General features: G+C 37.3%; 2 non-coding genes and 57 pseudogenes across 2 annotated transcripts; all 59 read right to left on the bottom strand.

Moving 5' to 3' along the window:
- Nucleotides 1-217: 217 nt before the first annotated feature.
- On the bottom strand, nucleotides 218-336 carry LOC148459233 (5S ribosomal RNA; annotated as a pseudogene).
- A 116-nt stretch (nucleotides 337-452) lies between these two features.
- LOC148459232 (5S ribosomal RNA) lies at nucleotides 453-571 on the bottom strand (annotated as a pseudogene).
- A 116-nt stretch (nucleotides 572-687) lies between these two features.
- LOC148459231 (5S ribosomal RNA) lies at nucleotides 688-806 on the bottom strand (annotated as a pseudogene).
- Nucleotides 807-922: 116 nt separating this feature from the next.
- LOC148459230 (5S ribosomal RNA) lies at nucleotides 923-1041 on the bottom strand (annotated as a pseudogene).
- Nucleotides 1042-1156: 115 nt separating this feature from the next.
- On the bottom strand, nucleotides 1157-1275 carry LOC148459229 (5S ribosomal RNA; annotated as a pseudogene).
- Nucleotides 1276-1391: 116 nt separating this feature from the next.
- On the bottom strand, nucleotides 1392-1510 carry LOC148459228 (5S ribosomal RNA; annotated as a pseudogene).
- A 116-nt stretch (nucleotides 1511-1626) lies between these two features.
- Nucleotides 1627-1745, bottom strand: LOC148459227 (5S ribosomal RNA; annotated as a pseudogene).
- A 351-nt stretch (nucleotides 1746-2096) lies between these two features.
- On the bottom strand, nucleotides 2097-2215 carry LOC148459226 (5S ribosomal RNA; annotated as a pseudogene).
- Nucleotides 2216-2331: 116 nt separating this feature from the next.
- LOC148459225 (5S ribosomal RNA) lies at nucleotides 2332-2450 on the bottom strand (annotated as a pseudogene).
- Nucleotides 2451-2566: 116 nt separating this feature from the next.
- On the bottom strand, nucleotides 2567-2685 carry LOC148459224 (5S ribosomal RNA; annotated as a pseudogene).
- Nucleotides 2686-2801: 116 nt separating this feature from the next.
- On the bottom strand, nucleotides 2802-2920 carry LOC148459223 (5S ribosomal RNA; annotated as a pseudogene).
- A 116-nt stretch (nucleotides 2921-3036) lies between these two features.
- LOC148459222 (5S ribosomal RNA) lies at nucleotides 3037-3155 on the bottom strand (annotated as a pseudogene).
- A 351-nt stretch (nucleotides 3156-3506) lies between these two features.
- On the bottom strand, nucleotides 3507-3625 carry LOC148459221 (5S ribosomal RNA; annotated as a pseudogene).
- Nucleotides 3626-3741: 116 nt separating this feature from the next.
- Nucleotides 3742-3860, bottom strand: LOC148459220 (5S ribosomal RNA; annotated as a pseudogene).
- Nucleotides 3861-3976: 116 nt separating this feature from the next.
- LOC148459219 (5S ribosomal RNA) lies at nucleotides 3977-4095 on the bottom strand. The gene has a single exon (XR_015873025.1). It is a non-coding gene; the product is annotated as a 5S ribosomal RNA (ribosomal RNA).
- Nucleotides 4096-4210: 115 nt separating this feature from the next.
- Nucleotides 4211-4329, bottom strand: LOC148459218 (5S ribosomal RNA; annotated as a pseudogene).
- A 116-nt stretch (nucleotides 4330-4445) lies between these two features.
- LOC148459217 (5S ribosomal RNA) lies at nucleotides 4446-4564 on the bottom strand (annotated as a pseudogene).
- Nucleotides 4565-4680: 116 nt separating this feature from the next.
- Nucleotides 4681-4799, bottom strand: LOC148459216 (5S ribosomal RNA; annotated as a pseudogene).
- A 116-nt stretch (nucleotides 4800-4915) lies between these two features.
- Nucleotides 4916-5034, bottom strand: LOC148459215 (5S ribosomal RNA; annotated as a pseudogene).
- A 116-nt stretch (nucleotides 5035-5150) lies between these two features.
- LOC148459214 (5S ribosomal RNA) lies at nucleotides 5151-5269 on the bottom strand (annotated as a pseudogene).
- Nucleotides 5270-5385: 116 nt separating this feature from the next.
- LOC148459213 (5S ribosomal RNA) lies at nucleotides 5386-5504 on the bottom strand (annotated as a pseudogene).
- Nucleotides 5505-5620: 116 nt separating this feature from the next.
- On the bottom strand, nucleotides 5621-5739 carry LOC148459212 (5S ribosomal RNA; annotated as a pseudogene).
- A 116-nt stretch (nucleotides 5740-5855) lies between these two features.
- On the bottom strand, nucleotides 5856-5974 carry LOC148459211 (5S ribosomal RNA; annotated as a pseudogene).
- Nucleotides 5975-6324: 350 nt separating this feature from the next.
- On the bottom strand, nucleotides 6325-6443 carry LOC148459210 (5S ribosomal RNA; annotated as a pseudogene).
- Nucleotides 6444-6559: 116 nt separating this feature from the next.
- LOC148459209 (5S ribosomal RNA) lies at nucleotides 6560-6678 on the bottom strand (annotated as a pseudogene).
- A 116-nt stretch (nucleotides 6679-6794) lies between these two features.
- Nucleotides 6795-6913, bottom strand: LOC148459208 (5S ribosomal RNA; annotated as a pseudogene).
- A 116-nt stretch (nucleotides 6914-7029) lies between these two features.
- LOC148459207 (5S ribosomal RNA) lies at nucleotides 7030-7148 on the bottom strand (annotated as a pseudogene).
- A 115-nt stretch (nucleotides 7149-7263) lies between these two features.
- On the bottom strand, nucleotides 7264-7382 carry LOC148459206 (5S ribosomal RNA; annotated as a pseudogene).
- Nucleotides 7383-7498: 116 nt separating this feature from the next.
- Nucleotides 7499-7617, bottom strand: LOC148459205 (5S ribosomal RNA; annotated as a pseudogene).
- A 116-nt stretch (nucleotides 7618-7733) lies between these two features.
- LOC148459204 (5S ribosomal RNA) lies at nucleotides 7734-7852 on the bottom strand (annotated as a pseudogene).
- A 116-nt stretch (nucleotides 7853-7968) lies between these two features.
- On the bottom strand, nucleotides 7969-8087 carry LOC148459203 (5S ribosomal RNA; annotated as a pseudogene).
- Nucleotides 8088-8203: 116 nt separating this feature from the next.
- LOC148459202 (5S ribosomal RNA) lies at nucleotides 8204-8322 on the bottom strand (annotated as a pseudogene).
- A 116-nt stretch (nucleotides 8323-8438) lies between these two features.
- Nucleotides 8439-8557, bottom strand: LOC148459201 (5S ribosomal RNA; annotated as a pseudogene).
- A 116-nt stretch (nucleotides 8558-8673) lies between these two features.
- Nucleotides 8674-8792, bottom strand: LOC148459200 (5S ribosomal RNA; annotated as a pseudogene).
- A 116-nt stretch (nucleotides 8793-8908) lies between these two features.
- Nucleotides 8909-9027, bottom strand: LOC148459199 (5S ribosomal RNA; annotated as a pseudogene).
- A 116-nt stretch (nucleotides 9028-9143) lies between these two features.
- On the bottom strand, nucleotides 9144-9262 carry LOC148459198 (5S ribosomal RNA; annotated as a pseudogene).
- A 116-nt stretch (nucleotides 9263-9378) lies between these two features.
- On the bottom strand, nucleotides 9379-9497 carry LOC148459197 (5S ribosomal RNA; annotated as a pseudogene).
- A 351-nt stretch (nucleotides 9498-9848) lies between these two features.
- On the bottom strand, nucleotides 9849-9967 carry LOC148459196 (5S ribosomal RNA; annotated as a pseudogene).
- Nucleotides 9968-10083: 116 nt separating this feature from the next.
- On the bottom strand, nucleotides 10084-10202 carry LOC148459195 (5S ribosomal RNA; annotated as a pseudogene).
- A 116-nt stretch (nucleotides 10203-10318) lies between these two features.
- On the bottom strand, nucleotides 10319-10437 carry LOC148459194 (5S ribosomal RNA; annotated as a pseudogene).
- Nucleotides 10438-10553: 116 nt separating this feature from the next.
- LOC148459193 (5S ribosomal RNA) lies at nucleotides 10554-10672 on the bottom strand (annotated as a pseudogene).
- A 116-nt stretch (nucleotides 10673-10788) lies between these two features.
- Nucleotides 10789-10907, bottom strand: LOC148459192 (5S ribosomal RNA; annotated as a pseudogene).
- A 351-nt stretch (nucleotides 10908-11258) lies between these two features.
- On the bottom strand, nucleotides 11259-11377 carry LOC148459191 (5S ribosomal RNA; annotated as a pseudogene).
- Nucleotides 11378-11493: 116 nt separating this feature from the next.
- Nucleotides 11494-11612, bottom strand: LOC148459190 (5S ribosomal RNA; annotated as a pseudogene).
- A 116-nt stretch (nucleotides 11613-11728) lies between these two features.
- On the bottom strand, nucleotides 11729-11847 carry LOC148459189 (5S ribosomal RNA). The gene has a single exon (XR_015873024.1). It is a non-coding gene; the product is annotated as a 5S ribosomal RNA (ribosomal RNA).
- A 115-nt stretch (nucleotides 11848-11962) lies between these two features.
- Nucleotides 11963-12081, bottom strand: LOC148459188 (5S ribosomal RNA; annotated as a pseudogene).
- Nucleotides 12082-12197: 116 nt separating this feature from the next.
- Nucleotides 12198-12316, bottom strand: LOC148459187 (5S ribosomal RNA; annotated as a pseudogene).
- Nucleotides 12317-12432: 116 nt separating this feature from the next.
- Nucleotides 12433-12551, bottom strand: LOC148459186 (5S ribosomal RNA; annotated as a pseudogene).
- A 116-nt stretch (nucleotides 12552-12667) lies between these two features.
- On the bottom strand, nucleotides 12668-12786 carry LOC148459185 (5S ribosomal RNA; annotated as a pseudogene).
- Nucleotides 12787-12902: 116 nt separating this feature from the next.
- LOC148459184 (5S ribosomal RNA) lies at nucleotides 12903-13021 on the bottom strand (annotated as a pseudogene).
- Nucleotides 13022-13137: 116 nt separating this feature from the next.
- Nucleotides 13138-13256, bottom strand: LOC148459183 (5S ribosomal RNA; annotated as a pseudogene).
- Nucleotides 13257-13372: 116 nt separating this feature from the next.
- On the bottom strand, nucleotides 13373-13491 carry LOC148459182 (5S ribosomal RNA; annotated as a pseudogene).
- A 116-nt stretch (nucleotides 13492-13607) lies between these two features.
- Nucleotides 13608-13726, bottom strand: LOC148459181 (5S ribosomal RNA; annotated as a pseudogene).
- Nucleotides 13727-14076: 350 nt separating this feature from the next.
- Nucleotides 14077-14195, bottom strand: LOC148459180 (5S ribosomal RNA; annotated as a pseudogene).
- A 116-nt stretch (nucleotides 14196-14311) lies between these two features.
- LOC148459179 (5S ribosomal RNA) lies at nucleotides 14312-14430 on the bottom strand (annotated as a pseudogene).
- A 116-nt stretch (nucleotides 14431-14546) lies between these two features.
- Nucleotides 14547-14665, bottom strand: LOC148459178 (5S ribosomal RNA; annotated as a pseudogene).
- A 116-nt stretch (nucleotides 14666-14781) lies between these two features.
- On the bottom strand, nucleotides 14782-14900 carry LOC148459177 (5S ribosomal RNA; annotated as a pseudogene).
- Nucleotides 14901-15015: 115 nt separating this feature from the next.
- LOC148459176 (5S ribosomal RNA) lies at nucleotides 15016-15134 on the bottom strand (annotated as a pseudogene).
- A 116-nt stretch (nucleotides 15135-15250) lies between these two features.
- Nucleotides 15251-15369, bottom strand: LOC148459175 (5S ribosomal RNA; annotated as a pseudogene).
- Nucleotides 15370-15381: the final 12 nt, after the last annotated feature.

Genomic DNA, 15381 nt, shown 5'->3' with positions numbered 1-15381 from the left:
TTCCCAGGTGGTCTCCCATGCACGTAATAACCATGCCCAACACTGCACAGCTTCCAAGATCAGATGACATTGGCCATGTCTAGTGTGGTTTGGCTGTAGGTGCTTAAAAACATTATCTTTAGACCTCTTTTACGTCTTAACTCAAGTAAATTCATTGATAAGTTGAAAAAATTAATTGTAAAATGTAATAGAAAAGAATGTTATGGCAGTAAAAAATTACCTACAGCACCTGGTATTCCCAGGTGGTCTCCCATCCAAGTACTAATCAGGCCCAATACTGCATAGCTTCCAAGATCAGACGAGATTGGGCATGTCCAGTGTGGTTTGGCTGTAGGTGCTCAAAAACATTAACTTTAGACCACTTTTACTTCTTAACTCAAGTAAATTCATTGATGAGTTGAAAAAATTAAATGTAAAATGTAATAGAAAAGAATGTTATGTCAGTATAAAATTACCTACAGCATCTGGTATTCCCAGGTGGTCTCCCATCCAAGTACTAACCAAGCCCAACACTGCATAGCTTCCAAGAGCAGACGAGATTGGGCATATCCAGTGTGGTTTGGCTGTAGGTGCTCAAAAACATTAACTTTAGACCTCTTTTACTTCTTTACTCAAGTAAATTCATTGATAAGTTGAAAAAATTAAATGTAAAATGTAATAGAAAAGAATGTTATGGCAGTATAAAATTACCTACAGCTCCTGGTATTCCCAGGTGGTCTCCCATCCAAGTACTAACCAGGCCCAACACTGCATAGCTTCCAAGATCAGACGAGATTGGGCATGTCCAGTGTGGTTGGGCTGTAGGTGCTCAAAAACTTTAACTTTAGACCTCTATTACTTCTTAACTCAAGTAAATTCATTGATAAGTTGAAAAAATTAAATGTAAAATGTAATAGAAAAGAATGTCATGGCAGTATAAAATTACCTACAGCACCTGGTATTCCCAGGTGGTCTCCCATCCAAGTACTAACCAAGCCCAACACTGCACAGCTTCCAAGATCAGATGAGATTGGGCATGTACAGTGTGGTTTGGCTGTAGGTGCTCAAAAACTTTAACTTTAGACCTCTTTTACTTCTTAACTCAAGTAAATTCATTGATAAGTTTAAAAATGAAATGTAAAATGTAACAGAAAAGAATGTTATGGCAGTATAAAATTATCTACAGCTCCTGGTATTCCCAGGTGGTCTCCCATCCAAGTACTAACCAGGCCCAACACTGCATAGCTTCCAAGAGCAGACGAGATTGGGCATGTCCAGTGGGGTTTGGCTGTAGGTGCTCAAAAACATTAACTTTAGACCTCTTTTACTTCTTTACTCAAGTAAATTCATTGATAAGTTGAATAAATTAAATGTAAAATGTAATAGAAAAGAATGTTATGGCAGTATAAAATTACCTACAGCTCCTGGTATTCCCAGGTGGTCTCCCATCCAAGTACTAACCAGGCCCAACACTGCATAGCTTCCAAGATCAGACGAGATTGGGCATGTCCAGTGTGGTTTGGCTGTAGGTGCTCCAAAATATTAACTTTAGACCTCTATTACTTCTTAACTCAAGTAAATTGATTGATAAGTTGAAAAAATTAAATGTAAAATGGAATAGAAAAGAATGTTATGGCAGTATAAAATTACCTACATCACCTGGTATTCCCAGGTGGTCTCCCATCCAAGTACTAACCAGGCCCAACACTGCATAGCTTCCAAGATCAAATGAGATTGGGCATGTCCAGGATGATTTGGCTGTAGGTGCTCAAAAACATTAACTTTAGACCTCTTTTACTTCTTAACTCAAGTAAATTCATTGATAAGTTGAAAAAATTAAATGTAAAATGTAATAGAAAAGAATGTTATGTCAGTATAAAATTACCTACAGCATCTGGTATTCCCAGGTGGTCTCCCATCCACGTACTAACCAAGCCCAACACTGCACAGCTTCCAAGATCAGATGAGATTGGTCATGTCCAGTGTGGTTTATCTGTAGGCACTAAAAAACATTAACTTTAGACCTCTTTTACTTCTTTACTCAAGTAAATTCATTGATAAGTTGAAAAAATTAAATGTAAAATGTAATAGAAAAGAATGTTATGGCAGTATAAAATTACCTACAGCTCCTGGTATTCCCAGGTGGTCTCCCATCCAAATACTAACCAGGCCCAACACTGCATAGCTTCCAAGATCAGAAGAGATTGGGCATGTCCAGTGTGGTTGGGCTGTAGGTGCTCGAAAACTTTAACTTTAGACCTCAATCACTTCTTAACTCAAGTAAATTCATTGATAAGTTGAAAAAATTAAATGTAAAATGTAATAGAAAAGAATGTCATGGCAGTATAAAATTACCTACAGCACCTTGTATTCCCAGGTGGTCTCCCATCCAAGTACTAACCAGGCCCAACACTGCATAGCTTCCAAGATCAGATGAAATTGGGCATGTCCAGTGTGGTTTGGCTATAGGAGCTCAAAAATATTAACTTTAGACCTCTTTTACTTCTTAACTCAAGTAAATTCATTGATAAGTTGAAAAAATTAATTGTAAAATGTAATAGAAAAGAATGTTATGGCAGTATAAAATTACCTACAGCACCTTGTATTCCCAGGTGGTCTCCCATCCAAGTACTAACCAGGCCCAATACTGCATAGCTTCCAAGATCAGACAAGATTGGGCATGTCCAGTTTGGTTTGGCTGTAGGTGCTCAAAAACATTAACTTTAGACCTCTTTTACTACTTAACTCAAGTAAATTCATTGATAAGTTGAAAAAATTAAATGTAAAATGTAATAGAAAAGAATGTCATGGCAGTATAAAATTACCTACAGCTCCTGGAATTCCCAGGTGGTCTCCCATCCAAGTACTAACCAGGCCCAACACTGCATAGCTTCCAAGATCAGACGAGATTGGGCATGTCCAGTGTGGTTGGGCTGTAGGTGCCCAAAAACATTAACTTTAGACCTCTATTACTTCTTAACTCAAGTAAATTCATTGATAAGTTGAAAAAATTAAATGTAAAATGTAATAGAAAAGAATGTCATGGCAGTATAAAATTACCTACAGCACCTGGTATTCCCAGGTGGTCTCCCATCCACGTACTAACCAGGCCCAACACTGCATAGTTTCCAAGATCAGACGAGATTGGGCATGTCCAGTATGGTTTGGCTGTAGGTGCTCAAAAAATTTATCTTTAGACCTCTATTACTTCTTAACTCAACTAAATTCATTGATAAGTTGAAAAAATTAAATGTAAAATGTAATAGAAAAGAATGTTATGGCAGTATAAGATTACCTACAGCACCTGGTATTCCCAGGTGGTCTCCCATCCACGTAATAACCATGCCCAACACTGCACAGCTTCCAAGATCAGATGACATTGGCCATGTCTAGTGTGGTTTGGCTGTAGGTGCTCAAAAACATTATCTTTAGACCTCTTTTACTTCTTAACTCAAGTAAATTCATTGATAAGTTGAAAAAATTAATTGTAAAATGTAATAGAAAAGAATGTTATGGCAGTAAAAAATTACCTACAACACCTGGTATTCCCAGGTGGTCTCCCATCCAAGTACTAATCAGGCCCAATACTGCATAGCTTCCAAGATCAGACGAGATTGGGCATGTCCAGTGTGGTTTGGCTGTAGGTGCTCAAAAACATTAACTTTAGACCACTTTTACTTCTTAACTCAAGTAAATTCATTGATGAGTTGAAAAAATTAAATGTAAAATGTAATAGAAAAGAATGTTATGTCAGTATAAAATTACCTACAGCACCTGGTATTCCCAGGTGGTCTCCCATCCAAGTACTAACCAGGCCCACTACTGCATAGCTTCCAAGATCAGACGAGATTGGGCATGTCCAGTTTGGTTTGTCTGTAGGTGCTCAAAAACATTAACTTTAGACCTCTTTTACTTCTTAACTCAAGTAAATTCATTGATAAGTTGAAAAAATTAAATGTAAAATGAAATAGAAACGAATGTTATGTCAGTATAAAATTACCTACAGCACCTGGTTTTCCCAGGTGGTCTCCCATCCAAGTACTAACCAGGCCCAACACTGCATAGCTTCCAAGATCAGACGAGATTGGGCATGTCCAGTGTGGTTTGGCTGTAGGTGCTCAAAAACTTTAACTTTAGACCTCTTTTACTTCTTAACTCAAGTAAATTCATTGATAAGTTTAAAAATGAAATGTAAAATGTAACAGAAAAGAATGTTATGGCAGTATAAAATTACCTACAGCTCCTGGTATTCCCAGGTGGTCTCCCATCCAAGTACTAACCAGGCCCAACACTGCATAGCTTCCAAGATCAGACGAAATTGGGCATGTCCAGTGTGGTTTGGCTGTAGATGCTCAAAAATATTAACTTTAGACCTCTATTACTTCTTAACTCAAGTAAATTGATTGATAAGTTGAAAAAATTAAATGTAAAATGTAATAGAAAAGAATGTTATGGCAGTATAAAATTACCTACATCACCTGGTATTCCCAGGTGGTCTCCCATCCAAGTACTAACCAGGCCCAACACTGCATAGCTTCCAAGATCAAATGAGATTGGGCATGTCCAGGATGATTTGGCTGTAGGTGCTCAAAAACATTAACTTTAGACCTCTTTTACTTCTTAACTCAAGTAAATTCATTGATAAGTTGAAAAAATTAAATGTAAAATGTAATAGAAAAGAATGTTATGTCAGTATAAAATTACCTACAGCATCTGGTATTCCCAGGTGGTCTCCCATCCAAGTACTAACCAAGCCCAACACTGCACAGCTTCCAAGATCAGATGAGATTGGTCATGTCCAGTGTGGTTTATCTGTAGGCACTAAAAAACATTAACTTTAGACCTCTTGTACTTCTTTACTCAAGTAAATTCATTGATAAGTTGAAAAAATTAAATGTAAAATGTAATAGAAAAGAATGTTATGGCAGTATAAAATTACCTACAGCTCCTGGTATTCCCAGGTGGTCTCCCATCCAAATACTAACCAGACCCAACACTGCATAGCTTCCAAGATCAGAAGAGATTGGGCATGTCCAGTGTGGTTGGGCTGTAGGTGCTCGAACACTTTAACTTTAGACCTCAATCACTTCTTAACTCAAGTAAATTCATTGATAAGTTGAAAAAATTAAATGTAAAATGTAATAGAAAAGAATGTCATGGCAGTATAAAATTACCTACAGCACCTTGTATTCCCAGGTGGTCTCCCATCCAAGTACTAACCAGGCCCAACACTGCATAGCTTCCAAGATCAGATGAAATTGGGCATGTCCAGTGTGGTTTGGCTATAGGAGCTCAAAAATATTAACTTTAGACCTCTTTTACTTCTTAACTCAAGTAAATTCATTGATAAGTTGAAAAAATTAATTGTAAAATGTAATAGAAAAGAATGTTATGGCAGTATAAAATTATCTACAGCACCTTGTATTCCCAGGTGGTCTCCCATCCAAGTACTAACCAGGCCCAATACTGCATAGCTTCCAAGATCAGACAAGATTGGGCATGTCCAGTTTGGTTTGGCTGTAGGTGCTCAAAAACATTAACTTTAGACCTCTTTTACTACTTAACTCAAGTAAATTCATTGATGAGTTGAAAAAATTAAATGTAAAATGTAATAGAAAAGAATGTCATGGCAGTATAAAATTACCTACAGCTCCTGGTATTCCCAGGTGGTCTCCCATCCAAGTACTAACCAGGCCCAACACTGCATAGCTTCCAAGATCAGACGAGATTGGGCATGTCCAGTGTGGTTGGGCTGTAGGTGCCCAAAAACATTAACTTTAGACCTCTATTACTTCTTAACTCAAGTAAATTCATTGATAAGTTGAAAAAATTAAATGTAAAATGTAATAGAAAAGAATGTCATGGCAGTATAAAATTACCTACAGCACCTGGTATTCCCAGGTGGTCTCCCATCCACGTACTAACCAGGCCCAACACTGCATAGTTTCCAAGATCAGACGAGATTGGGCATGTCCAGTATGGTTTGGCTGTAGGTGCTCAAAAAATTTATCTTTAGACCTCTATTACTTCTTAACTCAACTAAATTCATTGATAAGTTGAAAAAATTAAATGTAAAATGTAATAGAAAAGAATGTTATGGCAGTATAAGATTACCTACAGCACCTGGTATTCCCAGGTGGTCTCCCATCCACGTAATAACCATGCCCAACACTGCACAGCTTCCAAGATCAGATGACATTGGCCATGTCTAGTGTGGTTTGGCTGTAGGTGCTCAAAACATTATCTTTAGACCTCTTTTACTTCTTAACTCAAGTAAATTCATTGATAAGTTGAAAAAATTAATTGTAAAATGTAATAGAAAAGAATGTTATGGCAGTAAAAAATTACCTACAGCACCTGGTATTCCCAGGTGGTCTCCCATCCAAGTACTAATCAGGCCCAATACTGCATAGCTTCCAAGATCAGACGAGATTGGGCATGTCCAGTGTGGTTTGGCTGTAGGTGCTCAAAAACATTAACTTTAGACCACTTTTACTTCTTAACTCAAGTAAATTCATTGATGAGTTAAAAAAATTAAATGTAAAATGTAATAGAAAAGAATGTTATGTCAGTATAAAATTACCTACAGCACCTGGTATTCCCAGGTGGTCTCCCATCCAAGTACTAACCAGGCCCACTACTGCATAGCTTCCAAGATCAGACGAGATTGGGCATGTCCAGTTTGGTTTGTCTGTAGGTGCTCAAAAACATTAACTTTAGACCTCTTTTACTTCTTAACTCAAGTAAATTCATTGATAAGTTGAAAAAATTAAATGTAAAATGAAATAGAAAAGAATGTTATGTCAGTATAAAATTACCTACAGCACCTGGTTTTCCCAGGTGGTCTCCCATCCAAGTAATAACCAGGCCGAACACTGCATAGCTTCCAAGATCAGACGAGATTGGGCATGTCCAGTGTGGTTTTGCTGTAGGTGCTCAAAAACATTAACTTTAGACCTCTATTACTTCTTAACTCAAGTAAATTCATTGATAAGTTGAAAAAATGAATTGTAAAATGTAATAGAAAAGAATGTTATGTCAGTATAAAATTACCTACAGCACCTGGTATTCCCAGGTGGTCTCCCATCCAAGTACTAACCATGCACAACACTGCACAGCTTCCAAGATCAGATGAGATTGGGCATGTCCAGTGTGGTTTGGCTGTAGGTGCTCAATAACTTTAACTTTAGACCTCTTTTACTTCTTAACTCAAGTAAATTCATTGATAAGTTTAAAAATGAAATGTAAAATGTAACAGAAAAGAATGTTATGGCAGTATAAAATTACCTACAGCTCCTGGTATTCCCAGGTGGTCTCCCATCCAAGTACTAACCAGGCCCAACACTGCATAGCTTCCAAGAGCAGACGAGATTGGGTATGTCCAGTGGGGTTTGGCTGTTGGTGCTCAAAAACATTAACTTTAGACCTCTTTTACTTCTTTACTCAAGTAAATTCATTGATAGGTTGAAAAAATTAAATGTAAAATCTAATAGAAAAGAATGTTATGGCAGTATAAAATTACCTACATCACTTGGTATTCCCAGGTGGTCTCCCATCCAAGTACTAACCAGGCCCAACACTGCATAGCTTCCAAGATCAGACGAGATTGGGCATGTCCAGTGTGGTTTGGCTGTAGATGCTCAAAAATATTAACTTTAGACCTCTATTACTTCTTAACTCAAGTAAATTGATTGATAAGTTGAAAAAATTAAATGTAAAATGTAATAGAAAAGAATGTTATGGCAGTATAAAATTACCTACATCACTTGGTATTCCCAGGTGGTCTCCCATCCAAGTACTAACCAGGCCCAACACTGCATAGCTTCCAAGATCAAATGAGATTGGGCATGTCCAGTGTGGTTTGGCTGTAGGTGCTCAAAAACATTAACTTTAGACCTCTATTACTTCTTAACTCAAGTAAATTCATTGATAAGTTTAAAAAATTAATTTTAAAATGTAATAGAAAAGAATGTTATGGCAGTATAAAATTACCTACAGCACCTGGTATTCCCAGGTGGTCTCCCATCCAAGTACTAACCAGGCCCAACACTGAATAGCTTCCAAGATCAGATGAGATTGGGCATGTCCAGGGTGGTTTGGCTGTAGGTGCTCAAAAACATTAACTTTAGACCTCTTTTACTTCTTAACTCAAGTAAATTCATTGATAAGTTGAAAAAATTAATTGTAAAATGTAATAGAAAAGAATGTTATGGCAGTAAAAAATTACCTACAGCACCTGGTATTCCCAGGTGGTCTCCCATCCAAGTACTAATCAGGCCCAATACTGCATAGCTTCCAAGATCAGACGAGATTGGGCATGTCCAGTGTGGTTTGGCTGTAGGTGCTCAAAAACATTAACTTTAGACCACTTTTACTTCTTAACTCAAGTAAATTCATTGATGAGTTGAAAAAATTAAATGTAAAATGTAATAGAAAAGAATGTTATGTCAGTATAAAATTACCTACAGCACCTGGTATTCCCAGGTGGTCTCCCATCCAAGTACTAACCAGGCCCAATACTGCATAGCTTCCAAGATCAGATGAGATTGGGCATGTCCAGTTTGGTTTGGCTGTAGGTGCTCAAAAACATTAACTTTAGACCTCTTTTACTTCTTAACTCAAGTAAATTCATTGATAAGTTGAAAAAATTAAATGTAAAATGTAATAGAAAAGAATGTTATGTCAGTATAAAATTACCTACAGCATCTGGTATTCCCAGTTGGTCTCCCATCCAAGTACTAACCAAGCCCAACACTGCATAGCTTCCAAGAGCAGACGAGATTGGGCAAATCCAGTATGGTTTGGCTCTAGGTGCTCAAAAACATTAACTTTAGACCTCTTTTACTTCTTTACTCAAGTAAATTCATTGATAAGTTGAAAAAATTAAATGTAAAATGTAATAGAAAAGAATGTTATGGCAGTATAAAATTACCTACAGCTCCTGGTATTCCCAGGTGGTCTCCCATCCAAGTACTAACCAGGCCCAACACTGCATAGCTTCCAAGATCAGACGAGATTGGGCATGTCCAGTGTGGTTGGGCTGTAGGTGCTCAAAAACATTAACTTTAGACCTCTTTTACTTCTTTACTCAAGTAAATTCATTGATAAGTTGAATAAATTAAATGTAAAATGTAATAGAAAAGAATGTTATGGCAGTATAAAATTACCTACAGCTCCTGGTATTCCCAGGTGGTCTCCCATCCAAGTACTAACCAGGCCCAACACTGCATAGCTTCCAAGATCAGACGAGATTGGGCATGTCCAGTGTGGTTTGGCTGTAGGTGCTCCAAAATATTAACTTTAGACCTCTATTACTTCTTAACTCAAGTAAATTGATTGATAAGTTGAAAAAATTAAATGTAAAATGGAATAGAAAAGAATGTTATGGCAGTATAAAATTACCTACATCACCTGGTATTCCCAGGTGGTCTCCCATCCAAGTACTAACCAGGCCCAACACTGCATAGCTTCCAAGATCAAATGAGATTGGGCATGTCCAGGATGATTTGGCTGTAGGTGCTCAAAAACATTAACTTTAGACCTCTTTTACTTCTTAACTCAAGTAAATTCATTGATAAGTTGAAAAAATTAAATGTAAAATGTAATAGAAAAGAATGTTATGTCAGTATAAAATTACCTACAGCATCTGGTATTCCCAGGTGGTCTCCCATCCACGTACTAACCAAGCCCAACACTGCACAGCTTCCAAGATCAGATGAGATTGGTCATGTCCAGTGTGGTTTATCTGTAGGCACTAAAAAACATTAACTTTAGACCTCTTTTACTTCTTTACTCAAGTAAATTCATTGATAAGTTGAAAAAATTAAATGTAAAATGTAATAGAAAAGAATGTTATGGCAGTATAAAATTACCTACAGCTCCTGGTATTCCCAGGTGGTCTCCCATCCAAATACTAACCAGGCCCAACACTGCATAGCTTCCAAGATCAGAAGAGATTGGGCATGTCCAGTGTGGTTGGGCTGTAGGTGCTCGAAAACTTTAACTTTAGACCTCAATCACTTCTTAACTCAAGTAAATTCATTGATAAGTTGAAAAAATTAAATGTAAAATGTAATAGAAAAGAATGTCATGGCAGTATAAAATTACCTACAGCACCTTGTATTCCCAGGTGGTCTCCCATCCAAGTACTAACCAGGCCCAACACTGCATAGCTTCCAAGATCAGATGAAATTGGGCATGTCCAGTGTGGTTTGGCTATAGGAGCTCAAAAATATTAACTTTAGACCTCTTTTACTTCTTAACTCAAGTAAATTCATTGATAAGTTGAAAAAATTAATTGTAAAATGTAATAGAAAAGAATGTTATGGCAGTATAAAATTACCTACAGCACCTTGTATTCCCAGGTGGTCTCCCATCCAAGTACTAACCAGGCCCAATACTGCATAGCTTCCAAGATCAGACAAGATTGGGCATGTCCAGTTTGGTTTGGCTGTAGGTGCTCAAAAACATTAACTTTAGACCTCTTTCACTACTTAACTCAAGTAAATTCATTGATAAGTTGAAAAAATTAAATGTAAAATGTAATAGAAAAGAATGTCATGGCAGTATAAAATTACCTACAGCTCCTGGAATTCCCAGGTGGTCTCCCATCCAAGTACTAACCAGGCCCAACACTGCATAGCTTCCAAGATCAGACGAGATTGGGCATGTCCAGTGTGGTTGGGCTGTAGGTGCCCAAAAACATTAACTTTAGACCTCTATTACTTCTTAACTCAAGTAAATTCATTGATAAGTTGAAAAAATTAAATGTAAAATGTAATAGAAAAGAATGTCATGGCAGTATAAAATTACCTACAGCACCTGGTATTCCCAGGTGGTCTCCCATCCACGTACTAACCAGGCCCAACACTGCATAGTTTCCAAGATCAGACGAGATTGGGCATGTCCAGTATGGTTTGGCTGTAGGTGCTCAAAAAATTTATCTTTAGACCTCTATTACTTCTTAACTCAACTAAATTCATTGATAAGTTGAAAAAATTAAATGTAAAATGTAATAGAAAAGAATGTTATGGCAGTATAAGATTACCTACAGCACCTGGTATTCCCAGGTGGTCTCCCATCCACGTAATAACCATGCCCAACACTGCACAGCTTCCAAGATCAGATGACATTGGCCATGTCTAGTGTGGTTTGGCTGTAGGTGCTCAAAAACATTATCTTTAGACCTCTTTTACTTCTTAACTCAAGTAAATTCATTGATAAGTTGAAAAAATTAATTGTAAAATGTAATAGAAAAGAATGTTATGGCAGTAAAAAATTACCTACAGCACCTGGTATTCCCAGGTGGTCTCCCATCCAAGTACTAATCAGGCCCAATACTGCATAGCTTCCAAGATCAGACGAGATTGGGCATGTCCAGTGTGGTTTGGCTGTAGGTGCTCAAAAACATTAACTTTAGACCACTTTTACTTCTTAACTCAAGTAAATTCATTGATGAGTTGAAAAAATTAAATGTAAAATGTAATAGAAAAGAATGTTATGTCAGTATAAAATTACCTACAGCACCTGGTATTCCCAGGTGGTCTCCCATCCAAGTACTAACCAGGCCCACTACTGCATAGCTTCCAAGATCAGACGAGATTGGGCATGTCCAGTTTGGTTTGTCTGTAGGTGCTCAAAAACATTAACTTTAGACCTCTTTTACTTCTTAACTCAAGTAAATTCATTGATAAGTTGAAAAAATTAAATGTAAAATGAAATAGAAAAGAATGTTATGTCAGTATAAAATTACCTACAGCACCTGGTTTTCCCAGGTGGTCTCCCATCCAAGTACTAACCAGGCCCAACACTGCATAGCTTCCAAGATCAGACGAGATTGGGCATGTCCAGTGTGGTTTGGCTGTAGGTGCTCAAAAACTTTAACTTTAGACCTCTTTTACTTCTTAACTCAAGTAAATTCATTGATAAGTTTAAAAATGAAATGTAAAATGTAACAGAAAAGAATGTTATGGCAGTATAAAATTACCTACAGCTCCTGGTATTCCCAGGTGGTCTCCCATCCAAGTACTAACCAGGCCCAACACTGCATAGCTTCCAAGAGCAGACGAGATTGGGCATGTCCAGTGGGGTTTGGCTGTTGGTGCTCAAAAACATTAACTTTAGACCTCTTTTACTTCTTTACTCAAGTAAATTCATTGATAAGTTGAAAAAATTAAATGTAAAATGTAATAGAAAAGAATGTTATGGCAGTATAAAATTACCTACAGCTCCTGGTGTTCCCAGGTGGTCTCCCATCCAAGTACTAACCAGGCCCAACACTGCATAGCTTCCAAGATCAAATGAGATTGGGCATGTCCAGGATGATTTGGCTGTAGGTGCTCAAAAACATTAACTTTAGACCTCTTTTACTTCTTAACTCAAGTAAATTCATTGATAAGTTGAAAAAATTAAATGTAAAATGTAATAGAAAAGAATGTTATGTCAGTATAAAATTACCTACAGCATCTGGTATTCCCAGGTGGTCTCCCATCCAAGTACTAACCAAGCCCAACACTGCACAGCTTCCAAGATCAGATGAGATTGGTCATGTCCAGTGTGGTTTATCTGTAGGCACTAAAAAACATTAACTTTAGACCTCTTGTACTTCTTTACTCAAGTAAATTCATTGATAAGTTGAAAAAATTAAATGTAAAATGTAATAGAAAAGAATGTTATGGCAGTATAAAATTACCTACAGCTCCTGGTATTCCCAGGTGGTCTCCCATCCAAATACTAACCAGACCCAACACTGCATAGCTTCCAAGATCAGAAGAGATTGGGCATGTCCAGTGTGGTTGGGCTGTAGGTGCTCGAACACTTTAACTTTAGACCTCAATCACTTCTTAACTCAAGTAAATTCATTGATAAGTTGAAAAAATTAAATGTAAAATGTAATAGAAAAGAATGTCATGGCAGTATAAAATTACCTACAGCACCTTGTATTCCCAGGTGGTCTCCCATCCAAGTACTAACCAGGCCCAACACTGCATAGCTTCCAAGATCAGATGAAATTGGGCATGTCCAGTGTGGTTTGGCTATAGGAGCTCAAAAATATTAACTTTAGACCTCTTTTACTTCTTAACTCAAGTAAATTCATTGATAAGTTGAAAGAATTAATTGTAAAATGTAATAGAAAAGAATGTTATGGCAGTATAAAATTATCTACAGCACCTTGTATTCCCGGGTGGTCTCCCATCCAAGTACTAACCAGGCCCAATACTGCATAGCTTCCAAGATCAGACAAGATTGGGCATGTCCAGTTTGGTTTGGCTGTAGGTGCTCAAAAACATTAACTTTAGACCTCTTTTACTACTTAACTCAAGTAAATTCATTGATGAGTTGAAAAAATTAAATGTAAAATGTAATAGAAAAGAATGTCATGGCAGTATAAAATTACCTACAGCTCCTGGTATTCCCAGGTGGTCTCCCATCCAAGTACTAACCAGGCCCAACACTGCATAGCTTCCAAGATCAGACGAGATTGGGCATGTCCAGTGTGGTTGGGCTGTAGGTGCCCAAAAACATTAACTTTAGACCTCTATTACTTCTTAACTCAAGTAAATTCATTGATAAGTTGAAAAAATTAAATGTAAAATGTAATAGAAAAGAATGTCATGGCAGTATAAAATTACCTACAGCACCTGGTATTCCCAGGTGGTCTCCCATCCACGTACTAACCAGGCCCAACACTGCATAGTTTCCAAGATCAGACGAGATTGGGCATGTCCAGTATGGTTTGGCTGTAGGTGCTCAAAAAATTTATCTTTAGACCTCTATTACTTCTTAACTCAACTAAATTCATTGATAAGTTGAAAAAATTAAATGTAAAATGTAATAGAAAAGAATGTTATGGCAGTATAAGATTACCTACAGCACCTGGTATTCCCAGGTGGTCTCCCATCCACGTAATAACCATGCCCAACACTGCACAGCTTCCAAGATCAGATGACATTGGCCATGTCTAGTGTGGTTTGGCTGTAGGTGCTCAAAACATTATCTTTAGACCTCTTTTACTTCTTAACTCAAGTAAATTCATTGATAAGTTGAAAAAATTAATTGTAAAATGTAATAGAAAAGAATGTTATGGCAGTAAAAAATTACCTACAGCACCTGGTATTCCCAGGTGGTCTCCCATCCAAGTACTAATCAGGCCCAATACTGCATAGCTTCCAAGATCAGACGAGATTGGGCATGTCCAGTGTGGTTTGGCTGTAGGTGCTCAAAAACATTAACTTTAGACCACTTTTACTTCTTAACTCAAGTAAATTCATTGATGAGTTAAAAAAATTAAATGTAAAATGTAATAGAAAAGAATGTTATGTCAGTATAAAATTACCTACAGCACCTGGTATTCCCAGGTGGTCTCCCATCCAAGTACTAACCAGGCCCACTACTGCATAGCTTCCAAGATCAGACGAGATTGGGCATGTCCAGTTTGGTTTGTCTGTAGGTGCTCAAAAACATTAACTTTAGACCTCTTTTACTTCTTAACTCAAGTAAATTCATTGATAAGTTGAAAAAATTAAATGTAAAATGAAATAGAAAAGAATGTTATGTCAGTATAAAATTACCTACAGCACCTGGTTTTCCCAGGTGGTCTCCCATCCAAGTAATAACCAGGCCGAACACTGCATAGCTTCCAAGATCAGACGAGATTGGGCATGTCCAGTGTGGTTTTGCTGTAGGTGCTCAAAAACATTAACTTTAGACCTCTATTACTTCTTAACTCAAGTAAATTCATTGATAAGTTGAAAAAATGAATTGTAAAATGTAATAGAAAAGAATGTTATGTCAGTATAAAATTACCTACAGCACCTGGTATTCCCAGGTGGTCTCCCATCCAAGTACTAACCATGCACAACACTGCACAGCTTCCAAGATCAGATGAGATTGGGCATGTCCAGTGTGGTTTGGCTGTAGGTGCTCAATAACTTTAACTTTAGACCTCTTTTACTTCTTAACTCAAGTAAATTCATTGATAAGTTTAAAAATGAAATGTAAAATGTAACAGAAAAGAATGTTATGGCAGTATAAAATTACCTACAGCTCCTGGTATTCCCAGGTGGTCTCCCATCCAAGTACTAACCAGGCCCAACACTGCATAGCTTCCAAGAGCAGACGAGATTGGGTATGTCCAGTGGGGTTTGGCTGTTGGTGCTCAAAAACATTAACTTTAGACCTCTTTTACTTCTTTACTCAAGTAAATTCATTGATAGGTTGAAAAAATTAAATGTAAAATCTAATAGAAAAGAATGTTATGGCAGTATAAAATTACCTACATCACTTGGTATTCCCAGGTGGTCTCCCATCCAAGTACTAACCAGGCCCAACACTGCATAGCTTCCAAGATCAGACGAGATTGGGCATGTCCAGTGTGGTTTGGCTGTAGATGCTCAAAAATAT

This window comes from Taudactylus pleione, unplaced genomic scaffold, assembly GCF_031769625.1.
Source record: "Taudactylus pleione unplaced genomic scaffold, aTauple2 ptg000967l, whole genome shotgun sequence".
NCBI classification, from domain to species: Eukaryota; Metazoa; Chordata; class Amphibia; order Anura; family Myobatrachidae; genus Taudactylus; species Taudactylus pleione.
Note: the sequence above shows the minus strand (reverse complement) of the source record. Positions and strands in the feature narration are given on the sequence as shown.